At 40.9% G+C, this 12,997-nt stretch overlaps 1 protein-coding gene across 1 annotated transcript in view; it reads right to left on the bottom strand.

Moving 5' to 3' along the window:
- Positions 1-12,997, bottom strand: part of PCDH15 (protocadherin related 15) — a 1,310,198-nt gene that overhangs the window by 1,100,773 nt on the left and 196,428 nt on the right. The window contains exon 2 of the mRNA XM_074958998.1: positions 9,995-10,163. The gene's annotated coding sequence lies outside the window, so the exon portion shown is untranslated. The remainder of the gene's footprint in view (positions 1-9,994; positions 10,164-12,997) is intronic.

The raw sequence follows: 12,997 nt of genomic DNA, 5'->3' as shown, positions 1-12,997 counted from the left end.
ATCTTAAAAATTGTTCCAGCACCACTGTACTGGGATATTTTTAAGTCCTGATTTGCTGCTTACATCATTATCATGTCATAGAATCATAGAATATCAGGGTTGGAAGGGACCCCAGAAGGTCATCTAGTCCAACCCCCTGCTCGAAGCAGGACCAATTCCCAGTTAAATCATCCCAGCCAGGGCTTTGTCAAGCCTGACCTTAAAAACCTCTAAGGAAGGAGATTCTACCACCTCCCGAGGTAACGCATTCCAGTGTTTCACCACCCTCTTAGTGAAAAAGTTTTTCCTAATATCCAATCTAAACCTCCCCCATTGCAACTTGAGACCATTACTCCTCGTTCTGTCATCTGCTACCATTGAGAACAGTCTAGAGCCATCCTCTTTGGAACCCCCTTTCAGGTAGTTGAAAGCAGCTATCAAATCCCCCCTCATTCTTCTCTTCCGCAGACTAAACAATCCCAGCTCCCTCAGCCTCTCTTCATAAGTCATGTGCTCTAGACCCCTAATCATTTTTGTTGCCCTTCGCTGGACTCTCTCCAATTTATCCACATCCTTCTTGTAGTGTGGGGCCCAAAACTGGACACAGTACTCCAGATGAGGCCTCACCAGTGTCGAATAGAGGGGAACGATCACATCCCTCGATCTGCTCGCTATGCCCCTACTTATACATCCCAAAATGCCATTGGCCTTCTTGGCAACAAGGGCACACTGTTGACTCATATCCAGCTTCTCGTCCACTGTCACCCCTAGGTCCTTTTCCGCAGAACTGCTGCCTAGCCATTCGGTCCCTAGTCTGTAGCGGTGCATTGGATTCTTCCATCCTAAGTGCAGGACCCTGCACTTATCCTTATTGAACCTCATCAGATTTCTTTTGGCCCAATCCTCCAATTTGTCTAGGTCACTCTGTATCCTATCCCTCCCCTCCAGCGTATCTACCACTCCTCCCAGTTTAGTATCATCTGCAAATTTGCTGAGAGTGCAATCCACACCATCCTCCAGATCATTTATGAAGATATTGAACAAAACCGGCCCCAGGACCGACCCCTGGGGCACTCCACTTGACACCGGCTGCCAACTAGACATGGAGCCATTGATCACTACCCGTTGAGCCCGACAATCTAGCCAGCTTTCTACCCACCTTATAGTGCATTCATCTAGCCCATACTTCCTTAACTTGCTGACAAGAATACTGTGGGAGACCGTGTCAAAAGCTTTGCTAAAGTCAAGAAACAATACATCCACTGCTTTCCCTTCATCCACAGAACCAGTAATCTCATCATAAAAGGCGATTAGATTAGTCAGGCATGACCTTCCCTTGGTGAATCCATGCTGACTGTTCCTGATCACTTTCCTCTCATGCAAGTGCTTCAGGATTGATTCTTTGAGGACCTGCTCCATGATTTTTCCAGGGACTGAGGTGAGGCTGACCGGCCTGTAGTTCCCAGGATCCTCCTTCTTCCCTTTTTTAAAGATTGGCACTACATTAGCCTTTTTCCAGTCATCCGGGACTTCCCCCGTTCGCCACGAGTTTTCAAAGATAATGGCCATGTGGAACAGCGCATTGCATTTGATGTTGTGTGTGCCATCTGTCACGATTTTCTTCCCCACTGTAAATTGAGGGGTACATTTGACAAAATGTCAGCTTGTAAGAAAGCAAAGTTAGATGTCTGTTCATTTCACTTCACAGCAACATGTGGTAGCTAAGTCGTGGCAAGGTTTTGGTGCGCTCTGTAAACTGCTTTGATGCAATCAAGGCCTTTTTGTCGGAAAAAGGACAAAACAACCCCGAACTGGATGATGACAAATGGCTGTGTAAGCTCATGTTTCTAACTGACATCACCGCTCACCTAAACAAACTTAACCTCCGTCTCCAGGGTGCAGGGCAAACTGTTCTGCATCTTTATGAAACCTGAAAGGCATTTGTTGTAAAACTAGCAGTCTTCTCTTGGGATATTTGACTTCAACTTTAGGCTACTTCCAACAAATAAGAGAGCTATCAACACATTGCACTGTCAGTGTCGATGAGATTGGAATGGAATCAGGACTGGAATCAGAATTTTCTGACAGATTTCAAGATTTCCAGAGATTTGGCCCAATGCTTTCTTTTCTAATTAAACCTGAAAAGTTCAGTAGATTTGTCTGTATTTCAGTGGATGGGTGTTGAAGATTTCAAAATGCAGCTCATTCAGTTAAAAAACACACAATTGCAGGCAACGTTTGGCGATCTGCGGAGTGCACTTAATGCTACTGAGAGAGATCATGGGGCCTCTATTCTGAACTGCTGGACGCCCCTACCAGTGAAATTTAACTGTTTGAAGAAAATTGCGTTTGCAATGCTTCCAGCATTTGGATCCACGTACCTGTGTGAACAGGTATTTTCACACATGAAATCCGTCCTCTGTCCCTCTCGAAGCCGGTTAACAACTGATCACTCAGAAGTCTGTGTGCAGCTTAAACTATCCAAATACGTGCCAGACGTTGGAAAACTCAGCAAGGAAAAGCAAGGGCAAGGATCACACTAAACTGATAAGATCTGTGTTTTAAATTAATATTAAATGAAGCTTCTTAAACATTTTTAAAACCTTATTTACTTTACATACAACAATAGTTTAGTTATGTCTTATAGAGAGAGACCTTCTAAAAAACATTAAAATGTATTACTGGCACATGAAACCTTAAATTAGAGTGAAGAAATGAAGACTCGGCACACCACTTCTGAAAGGTTGCCGACCCCTGAGCTATACTAAAAGCTGTAACTCTAAATATTTGTAAAACTGCTACTATCTGTAGCTGTCAATCTTGTGATGGTTTGGAGGGGAAAGAAGTGGAAGTGCATTTTACATTAGGGGTTTACTCTTCTACCTGCTATTTTCCAAATATTTTATATTTCTCTGCCAGGTTATAGTCCCTGGAACTGTACTTTTTGTTGGGTTCATGGCTTGGCTGCCTTACTGCCCCGAAGTGGTACTGCTGTCATCATTTAGGGCCACAAAGCCCAGTCTGTATTTCTTTCTTGTTCTTGGATTTCTTAAAATTTAAATTTATGTTTCCCCATGGGCTTTAAAGTGGTATGGTTGTATATTATCAGCTGGTTAGTTCTCTTCCATCTGTATGTCTGGGTTCATCAGACTGACTGGGATAAATGTTACAAAATGTACCATCGAATTGAAATCATACCACTTTCTTCCTAAGTAACTTGGATGCATGCAACATCCAGTTTCTGGGGCTTACTAGGGTCTTCTTGCAGTGTGTTTACTGTCTGTTTGGTCACCCACATAGTGTCCTCAGACTTACTGTTACTCTCTTTAGTTGTTGTGTTTACCTTGGATGTTTTTTTTTTTCTAGCTGGACAAACACTTGGCCGCAAAATGATTAAATCAGTCACAAATATGGCATTTCTTCCCAAAAGCCAGAAACTTCTGGTTTATGTGCCTTCTCCCACAGTACTTTTACTTGTTAGTACCATTGTCATCTATTGATGTTTTATGTGGTTTTGATTTCTCTTTCTTTTGTATTAATGGACAGTTTCTGCTGATGGTGTTCCAGGGTTCTAACCCTCTCTTTGGATAGCTCTGCAGCCCTACGTATCTCCAAGCTTTTCTCCGAAGTCAAGTCAGCTTCACTCAGCAACTGCTCTTACACTTAAATCTCGTATCTCACACACTATGAGGTCTCTTATCAAGGAATCTTTAATATTGCAAAATTGCAACTGCTGCTAGCACTTTAAAATCAGTGCTGTACTCATCTACACTCTCCCCAGCTGCTTGATCCCATGTAAAGAAATTATCTTTCCACCATTTCATTCTTCCTGAGGGTTACAGCGGGTATCAGAGCAGCCCCTAAGTGCTTCTGAGGTGCATTGAACTTGGGAAGTTTCTGACCATGGAGTCTCACTTATCCCTCTCCCTCTTTCTCCAATCAGTTAACAAAAGTTTTATTTTCACAGCATCCTCTTTATCCACCATAGCAATATATACATGGAGGCTAAATTCTTCTTTCCAGCTCTTCCATGCCTGAGCTAAATTCTTAGCTTGCAGGTCTAATGTCCCTGGAGGCTTTAGCCCTTCAATTTTCTGTTATCAGCCTTGTCTTGTAAAACAAACTGTGTACTCACAGAAGTATTCTGCTATCTGCAGTACAACTTTGAATGGTCTGTCCTGCTGTCTAGGACTCGATTACCACTGCCATCATATTTTATGCTTCATTGTGTCTGAATCATCTGCTGTGTAAGATCTCAGTCTGACAGGGTTAATTAACTAACTCCAGATTTAGTGTGGCTACTTACAATATGGTTTCTTGAGTCTCATGGTTTCTCAGACAGGTCCCAAGGAGGTGTCCCTTCCAAAGAGTCGTCCCCCCCCCCCCGGACACAGCATGCTGCCAGAAAGTGTTGTTACCCTATGCTGCAGATGTATGGAAAAGGGGTTCTAGACATCCAAAGGCCAAGATCTTGGGTCAGGGCTTTGCATCTCCACTCTCTTACCCCTTCCTGCCTCCAACTGGTTTGGTACAGGCAGCCACCCTCACACCTCTCCCTGCCTCTTAAACAAGGGATCAAAAATCTGTTAATGGCCTGTGTCACCTATTCCCACCTACCCCCAAGTACTCCATTAATTTGACTCAACACTGAGCGAGGTGTACCTGTAGTCGTGGTTGTGTAGTCTTTATTCCACAACTAGGTATTCATTTAAATAAATTCACTAAAGATATTATTTTCAGGTCAGTATTACTTTTGCTAAAGGCTAGGAATTAGAAGATGAGCAAACAAAGAATTGTCGTAATTAGGACAAGATGAAACAAGAAAAAGAATTAAAAGGAGCATTTGTCCACCTGTAAGGCTCGGCTCCGTAGGAAGGTTGCAGCCTCTTCCAGGGAGTGCTCAAATAGGGATAAGTAAGCATGAAAATGTCTTTCTTGAATAATGATTTTCAGTTTAGTAGATGCAGATCTTCTATTGTGTGGAGTACAGGATCAACGTTTCTGCTTTCATCAGGTTTTTTGCACCACATGTTTTTGTTGCTTGAGTTTTTCATGCCAGCCTGGACTCATGAAAACAGTATAAGAGTCTCATGTTTAAAAAGTTGCTTCCTAGAGCATAGTCCTAACCTGATTTTCCACAGCAGCATAAATACAAGCCAAATAACTTTAATTTCTCAAAGTTCTAGTGGGATGTGGATTGAATAACTAAGAAACAGAATGATTCCACAGTAAGTTTTACCCTTCTCTGTTCCTTCACCTACATAATTCAGACCCAGGGGATTTCTCCAAGTAGTAACCAGGCTGCTAAAAAGCCCATGCTTGTCTCTTTCTTTGTATCTGTCGTGGTGTGCAATCCATAAAAACATGCTCAAATACACACAGGAGCACTAGGAATATTTGCCAAACCCTTTGTATCTCAGCAGATTAGAGTAATATATGCAACACCCTCAGTGGCAAACTAAAAAATTGCAGTTTACTGCTTTCATGGCAGTAGATCACTAAAGCCATTTTTCCTCCTACACAACCTTTCAATCAAATAGCAAAGGAATTATTCTACCGTTTGAAGAATGAAAGATTAAAACTGATCCAGCAAGCTCCTTTTACACAAGTCTTTACTCAGTCTTCATCAGCTGGCAATGAAAAACTATACCACCACTTTCTCCTAACTAGTAAAAAACAACAACAACAACAAATGTATTTTCTGCCCATGTGTTTAAGATGATTAGCAACATTGATTATTTTCAAAAAAAATATATGAAGAAAGCAGCTCTAGCTACTCTCTTTAAAATACATTTATGGCATAGTAGTGGAGAAATTTTTCCATACCTTAGGCGCAGAAGGGTCACACAAAGTCTGAGAACCTTATATTACATTTTCAGGTCTTGTCCCAGAGAAATGTCTTAATCTAGTTATACTCCAAGAGGGTTTTTTTTTGTTGTTGGGGGGTTTTTTTGTTTGTTTTTTTAAGATACAGCACTTTACTTTCTAAAGTGCAGTTCTACATGGAAAAGTGACCCATTTAAAAAAAAAAAAAAAAAGCAGTGTGGAGTCCCAAGTTTACTGGCACTCACTAGTTCCCGTATCAAATGTGCTTAGTTTACAAATAAATAGATTCCCCCCCCCCCCAAGCATCAGCCCTGCAAACTCTGCTGGGCTCTTGACAATCAAGCTGGGTTTTTAATCATGTACCATCTACTGCAATATAAATTTCACAAGCCACATTATGTCCTCAGTGACACATTACTAGCAATGGGGATGTACAGGTGTTGCTGACTGGAATTTAGCAAATAATTCTGTAGAGGATACACAAGGAAGGTTAGAATCCACTCACCTAGTTGTGTAGTATCCAGTGCTAGCAGAGGCAAGAGAGTAAAAACTTATTTCTAGAAAAATTGGCAGTTCTGATAGAATGCACAAAGGGAAGAGATCTGTTGGGGGAAAAAGGTGTCCTTTTAACATAATTAATTTACAGAGCAGAATGCTAAAAATTTCAAAGTTGTTACTAATCTAAGTTGTTATTAAGCTCGTAAGTGGATAACCAACTTTAGAAGATAAGTGAGCATGACTGTAAATCTAAAAAACCTTGAAGGTGTATACAATGAATCTGCTTGGGTTTCGTAGTCTAGAAGGAAAGGGACTGAAGGAAGGCCTCAGCACCTCAAATGTTCAGACCCCAAACTTGTTCTAAGATGTATTACATAAGTAGGCAGAACAACAGATGTGAAGATAAATTCTTCAATGTTATAAAGGTAAAAAAAAATATTTGATTCCACATTAACAGTCACAGAACAATTATTGAAGTTCCGTCTTTTGGCTTTTATTTCAGATCTGTTAATCAAATCTTGCTTTTGAGTACCATGATATCCCAGCATTCTTTCATAATCACTTTCCACTCAGTCAGTGAATACAATGAACACTAAACCATCAACCATGATCTAAAAGAATCACTGAAAATGTGAACATTTTTTTGTATATGCACTGTTGTAGGCAGGTTGTTCCCAGGATCTTGGAGAGATAACATGGGTGAGGTAAATTTTTTTTTTATTAGATCAACTTCGATTAGAGAGAGAGAGAGACAAGCTTTTAAGCTTACACAGAACTCTTATTGAAGTCTGGGCTGTAAGCCTGAACACTTGTCTCTCACCCACAGAAGCTGGTCGGATAAAATACATCATCTCACCCACTTCATCTGTCTAACAATTTTTTTGTTTAATAGTGACATGGTGGTTTCATAGGACATATGTTCATCTCAGTAATACGTACATACAGTCACACACAATCACTGTTGGAGCAAACACTAAAACCTGTTAATTAAACATACGTAACTAATCAAAGGGATTGAATGGACGGAGGCAAGCACTATAGAAGACTTTCAGCTGCCTGCCAGAACCATCTCCTGATAAATTCACAGCAGCAGAATTCCTGTGACATTGCAGTTGGATTTTGAAGCTGTCTTCCCCTACTGAAGGGTGGCAACTGTACTGCTGGCATATCTCTCTCTAGCCACCACACCATGATGAATCTGGGCTTGAAAGCAGCTGCCCTAGCTAGCATTAAGGTTCAAATTTCCCCTTTGTCTTAATGCACCCACAGTAAAGTATCAACCCCAGACTTTATATTTCCTCTATTCTGCTCCTTTAAAAGGAAAATAATTGTCACCCTAATGCAGGGGTTATCACAACAAAATTTTTGGTCACCTCAGAGTGTAATCACCAACTCTTGCTGGTGGCTGCTACGACAATTTTTCCAAAAAAATTAACTAAGTTTAGGAAAAACAAATTAATATGTCCAAATCATTGTAATTTATTCATGTAAGGTTTGGGGTTTTTTGCAAACTCAACAACATACAGTTGTCTCTATTCTTTATTGGACCTATACAGAATAGAAACACAAATGAGGTGCTTTGCATGTTCTTGTCTTTTTTGTTGTTGTTGTTTCTTTTGCTTTTTTGATTTCTGTTTCTTTTTTATATTTATTTGCTAGCTAGTAAGCCTGCTTCTGTGAAAAGTGCAGGGACAAGGAGTATTGATTAATTTTGAGGACAAACCCCACTTCTTAATAAGAGGGGAAACCCTACTCACTCACTCGAGAATTAGGAAGTTCCCTGAGGGCAAGCTCTAAGCATCCAGTCCCCTATATGGGAACAGCCTGCATGGGGACAATAGGGTCCTTAAGTAAAGAAAAAAACTTTTCAAAATTCATTTCTGCATCCTCTGTGTAGCGATGGCAACAAAGTGTGACTTGAAACATCATAGGACATTAATGAAAAAAACCACCACCTACCTCAAACATCTAATAATGATGAGCTTCAGAGCAGCTGATTACCAAACTACTTTATATTTACAAAACACAAACAGGCTGCTGTCCTAGTGGCAGTGCACTGAAATACCAAGTGTGTAGAATCAGAGTTTAAACCCATATCTCAGTAATTTGCTTTCCAGGTGAATGCTATGTCTTTTTGAGATGAAGGAGGAAAAGGATAGTAGAGAAGTGCCAGTCTGGATGGAAAGCAGCATTGTGAGAAAGACTAAAGGCCCAATTTTCAGAAGTGCTGAGCATCCACCACTTGAAGTCAATGGGGAGTATCCATCTTTCAGGAGACTGGGCTGCAGGCAATCAAGTCTCGTGGTTGGACCTGGAGTCTGGCCTAGTGGTTGGAGTCCAAATGGCAGAACCCAAGGTCAAGTCAGAGCCAGAGAATCAGAGTCAAAATGTCAGAATTCAAATACCAGAGCCAAGTATCCAAGACAAAGGTCAGAACCAGATTACCTAGAGTCAGGGAAGGGAGGAGCAAGGCTAGGCCAGGACTGGAATGGAAAAGGCTGGAGGCAGAGCAGAGTCTAGGCTGGAGAAAGGCAGGACTAGGGCTTGGAGAGAAGTGAGCACAGGGAGGCCCCAAACATACGGTTTTAAAAAGAGTATGTGCATGGAAGAGCAGCTATCCCACATCAAAATTCACCTCTAATTTACCCCATTTATGCTGTCAGTGTCATTTGAGGCAGGGCTGCATTTTAACAGTGCTAAATGTATTTGTAAAATACATTAAAAGTTTATACACATCCTAATAATCTTTCATTTATACAGTATAGTACAGTGGTTCTCAACCAGGGATGTGTGTACACCTGGGGGTACTCTGTCTTCCAGGGGGTACTCAACTAATCTAGATAATTGTTTCTGAACATGGGGGTTGTAGCCCCGGGGGGGTCATGGGACAGGTTTAGGGGGGTTGCAATTGCAGGGTCAGCATTAGGGGGTCGCAAGCAGGGCAATTGCCTGGGACCCCACACCACAGGGGGCCACGTGAAGCTAAGTTACATGCTTCAGCCCCAGGCTCAAGTGAAAAACAGTTTCAAATATCACACTGAAAAGTACGTACAATATTTATATTCCAATCAATTTATTTTATAAATTATATGGTAAACATGAGAAAGTAAGCAATTTTTCAGTAATAGTATGCTGTAATTTTTATGTCTGTACGTATGTATTTTTATGCCTGATTTTGTAAGCAAGTAGTTTTTAAGTGAGGTGAAACTTGGGGTACACAAGACAAATCAGCCTCCTGAAAGGGGGACAGTAGTCTGGAAAGAGTGAGAATCACTGGTATAGTATAGTAGTGAACATCCTTCAGGAATTAATATTACTAAGCACTTCTACACAGCAGTATCTGAGATACTGTAATTATTTCTAAGTATAGGGAGAAATGGTGGTATCAGACATTACAGTATGGTAACCGGTGTTAAATGGTGACCTTCTAATTGTGTCTACCATACTGGATCTCACAACCTTAAATTTAGCGATGTTAATAGTACTCTTATCCTATGCATCTTTAGAACAGTAGTTTTCTTCAGGATAAAAAAGCCCTACAACAACTATGTTTAAGGGAGCAGGAGGTAAACCAGCACAATGCAATGTTATAGCAAACCGATGTTTCCCAACCAGTGTACAGTCAGGCTGGAACAGGTGTGCTGTGGATTTTTTTGAAAAACTACATGTGAAAACAAGGGGGCAGAGTCACCTTCTGATTGGCTGTCTGCTTCACTGCACCACCTTCTCCAGTAGCAATCAATCAGAGCTCAATCTGTCTCTTCGCCCCGCCCCTTCTGTGAGAGCAACAGGTGGACTCATCTTTCCTCTTGCAGCCCCTGGTCAGGGGTGGGGCAAGAGCCCCTGGAGATCAATGTGTGCTGTAGAAGAAAAAAAGGTTGGGAACCAATGTAGTAGACATTTCATCTATACTGTGGTTGCCATTTTAAAATGTCAGCATTTACCAATCAGTTACCATAGAGTATTAACATCAGTGAAGGACTGACACAAGAAGACTGCTTGACAGTACTGGAATGTTAGGAAAAGGGCCCTGTCAGGGTTCCCTCCCCACTCTGAACTCTCTGGTACAGACGTGGGGACCCGCATGAAAGACCCTCTACGCTTATTTCTAACAGCTTAGGTTAAAACTTCCCAAGGTACAAATTCTCCTTGTACCTAGGATTAGGTAACGCTGCCACCACCAAGTGATTTAGACAAACTCAGGGAGAGGACCACTTGGAATTCCTACTCCCTGCTAATAACCCCCCAAGCCTCCGCACCTCCTTTCCTGGAGAGGCTTGAGAATAAACAAGATGAGCACAGACCAAGGTTGGGTTTTTTTAGGACACTAAAAAAGAACCCAATCAGATTCTAAAAGAAACAGAACTTTATTGGAAAGAAAAAAGGTAAAAGAAGCACCTCTGTAAAATTAGAATGGAAGATCATCTTACAGGACAATCAGATTCAAAAACACTGAGGATTTCCCTCTGGGCCAAACTTTAAAGTTACAAAAAGAAAACCAGGAATACATCTTCTCAGCACAGAGAAAATCACAAGCCAAAACAAAAATAAGCTAACACATTTCCTTGCTAGTACTTACTGATTCTAATGGAGTTGGATTGCTTGCTTCCTTGGTCTGTGTCCGGCAAGCACACAGAACAGACAGACCAAAACCTTTCCCCTCTCCACCAATTCGAAAGTATCTTGTCCCCTTATTGGTCCTTTTGGTCAGGTGCTAGCCAGGTTACCTGAGCTCCTTAACCCTTTACAGGTAAAAGGATCTTGTGCCTCTGGTCAGGAGGGATTTTTTAGTAGTGTATACAGGAAAGTTGTTATCGTTCCCTTTATATTTATGACAGGCCCATTGCAATGTTTTTGCCCAAATGAAATTTCAACAAAATATGCTGTTTCACAAAGCTGATATATCTCAGGGAGATGTGTAGACTTTTACAAGACTTTCACCAGAAGAAAAGAAAAGGAGGACTTGTGGCACCTCCTTTTCTTTTTGCGAATACAGACTAACATGGCTGCTACTCTGAAACCTTCGTCAGAATGTTTTTGGTTCTGAGGCACACAAAGAGAAACTGGATGGTAGGCTGGTATGTGAGAAACCCAGGTTTTGAGTCCCTGCTCTACCTAATTTGGAGTGAACTGGGATGAAAGACTGTGCGCTGGCTCAGGCAGAGCAGGGACTTAAACCTAGGTCCACAGTCTTATAGGGCAATGCCCACTAGGGCATTCCTCTGGTTTGTGGAAGACCTAGGTTTCAGTGTATAGAGTGTAACTAACTAAGAGATGTTTCAGAGTAGCAGCCGTGTTAGTGTGTATTCGCAAAAAGAAAAGGAGTACTTGTGGCACCTTAGAGACTAACCAATTTATTTGAGCATAAGCTTTCATGAGCTACAGCTCACCTATGCTCAAATAAATTGGTTAGTCTCTAAGGTGCCCCTAGTCTTCCTTAACTAAACTAAGAGATGCAAATATGCATGTGCATGTTCTCTCACCCATTTCATGAAACTCTTTGAAACATTTCTGGTTTTATTCCAATACAGAACAAAAAGGGATTATTGTTCTCTGGTTAGCTTTAGTTGGGATTAGCCCTGCTGAGCAGAGTACAGAAAGTCAAAGACAGCAAATAAATGTAGTTTGTCCCATGGCTGCAGCAAAAAAGAAAAGTTTATGCTATGATTATTTATTTGTGGTATATGTATTTATCTAGTTTTTTGGTATGTTTGTTTGTTTTAACACTACTTCACTGTTTCTCCCACCATATCCTACTCCAGAGAGACACTGGTACAAAACCTTTGCAGATTCCCATGTTAAAACTTTTATTTTCGGGGCTGTTCAGTTGGGTATAGCAAACATCTCTTCTTGCAAAGAATAAAAACCTTTTCATCTAGCTCTTCCCTTGAATGGAACCCACTAGAGGTGAAGTCCAGCAGGTCCACACTCTAATAATACTCTTCACAAAGCTTTACAAAATCTGACAGTTCATACTTTCTTTGAAGACAGGTTCCACACAGGAGGGAAATCAAAAAATCAAAATTGTAAATTATTGCAAAATCTCTTTTGAACTGTAAGAAATATAAAATGAACACTGAATAGAAAACAGCCTTTTCTAGCACCATCTATTTGCCTTTGTGTTGCAAAAGTTATGACATACAGGTATCACAACTAAATTAAAATTCACATATCAGTGCTACGGCAAAAAAACCCAATACAAATAAACTTGTGAACAGATTGCCTTGACTGAGTGGCGTTTGTATGAAGCTGAGTAATTTTTTGACAGTGTCACAGGTACAGTACTTTTTTTTTTTTTAGCACTTACAACGCAGATAATAAAATAGTCTTTGTACATAGCTCGTTTGCCATCACTAAGTTTATACTATGCTGCCTAGCAATACACCTGCTTTTCTTGGATAAAAGGACTCCAGGAGACAAAATACAACAAAATACAATACAGATAAAAGCAAACCATTCAGGATCTTCTATGCAGCAGTACTAATAGCATTTCACAAATTGGGAGGTAAAACTGATACAAATACAGTGTGCCCCCTGTTCATGTGAACAAACAATAGCTCATCCCTTATTTCTCTTGGGCTCCCAGAATAAAATATCATGCTTGTAACATATAATAGCTTAATAGCCATCAATCACACCACAAAGTTGGGAAACTTAGGCAAAGGACTATGCTCAGGGTACTGTAGGACAGGGG

This window comes from Natator depressus, chromosome 7 (assembly GCF_965152275.1).
Source record: "Natator depressus isolate rNatDep1 chromosome 7, rNatDep2.hap1, whole genome shotgun sequence".
Taxonomy (NCBI): domain Eukaryota; kingdom Metazoa; phylum Chordata; order Testudines; family Cheloniidae; genus Natator; species Natator depressus.
Note: the sequence above shows the minus strand (reverse complement) of the source record. Positions and strands in the feature narration are given on the sequence as shown.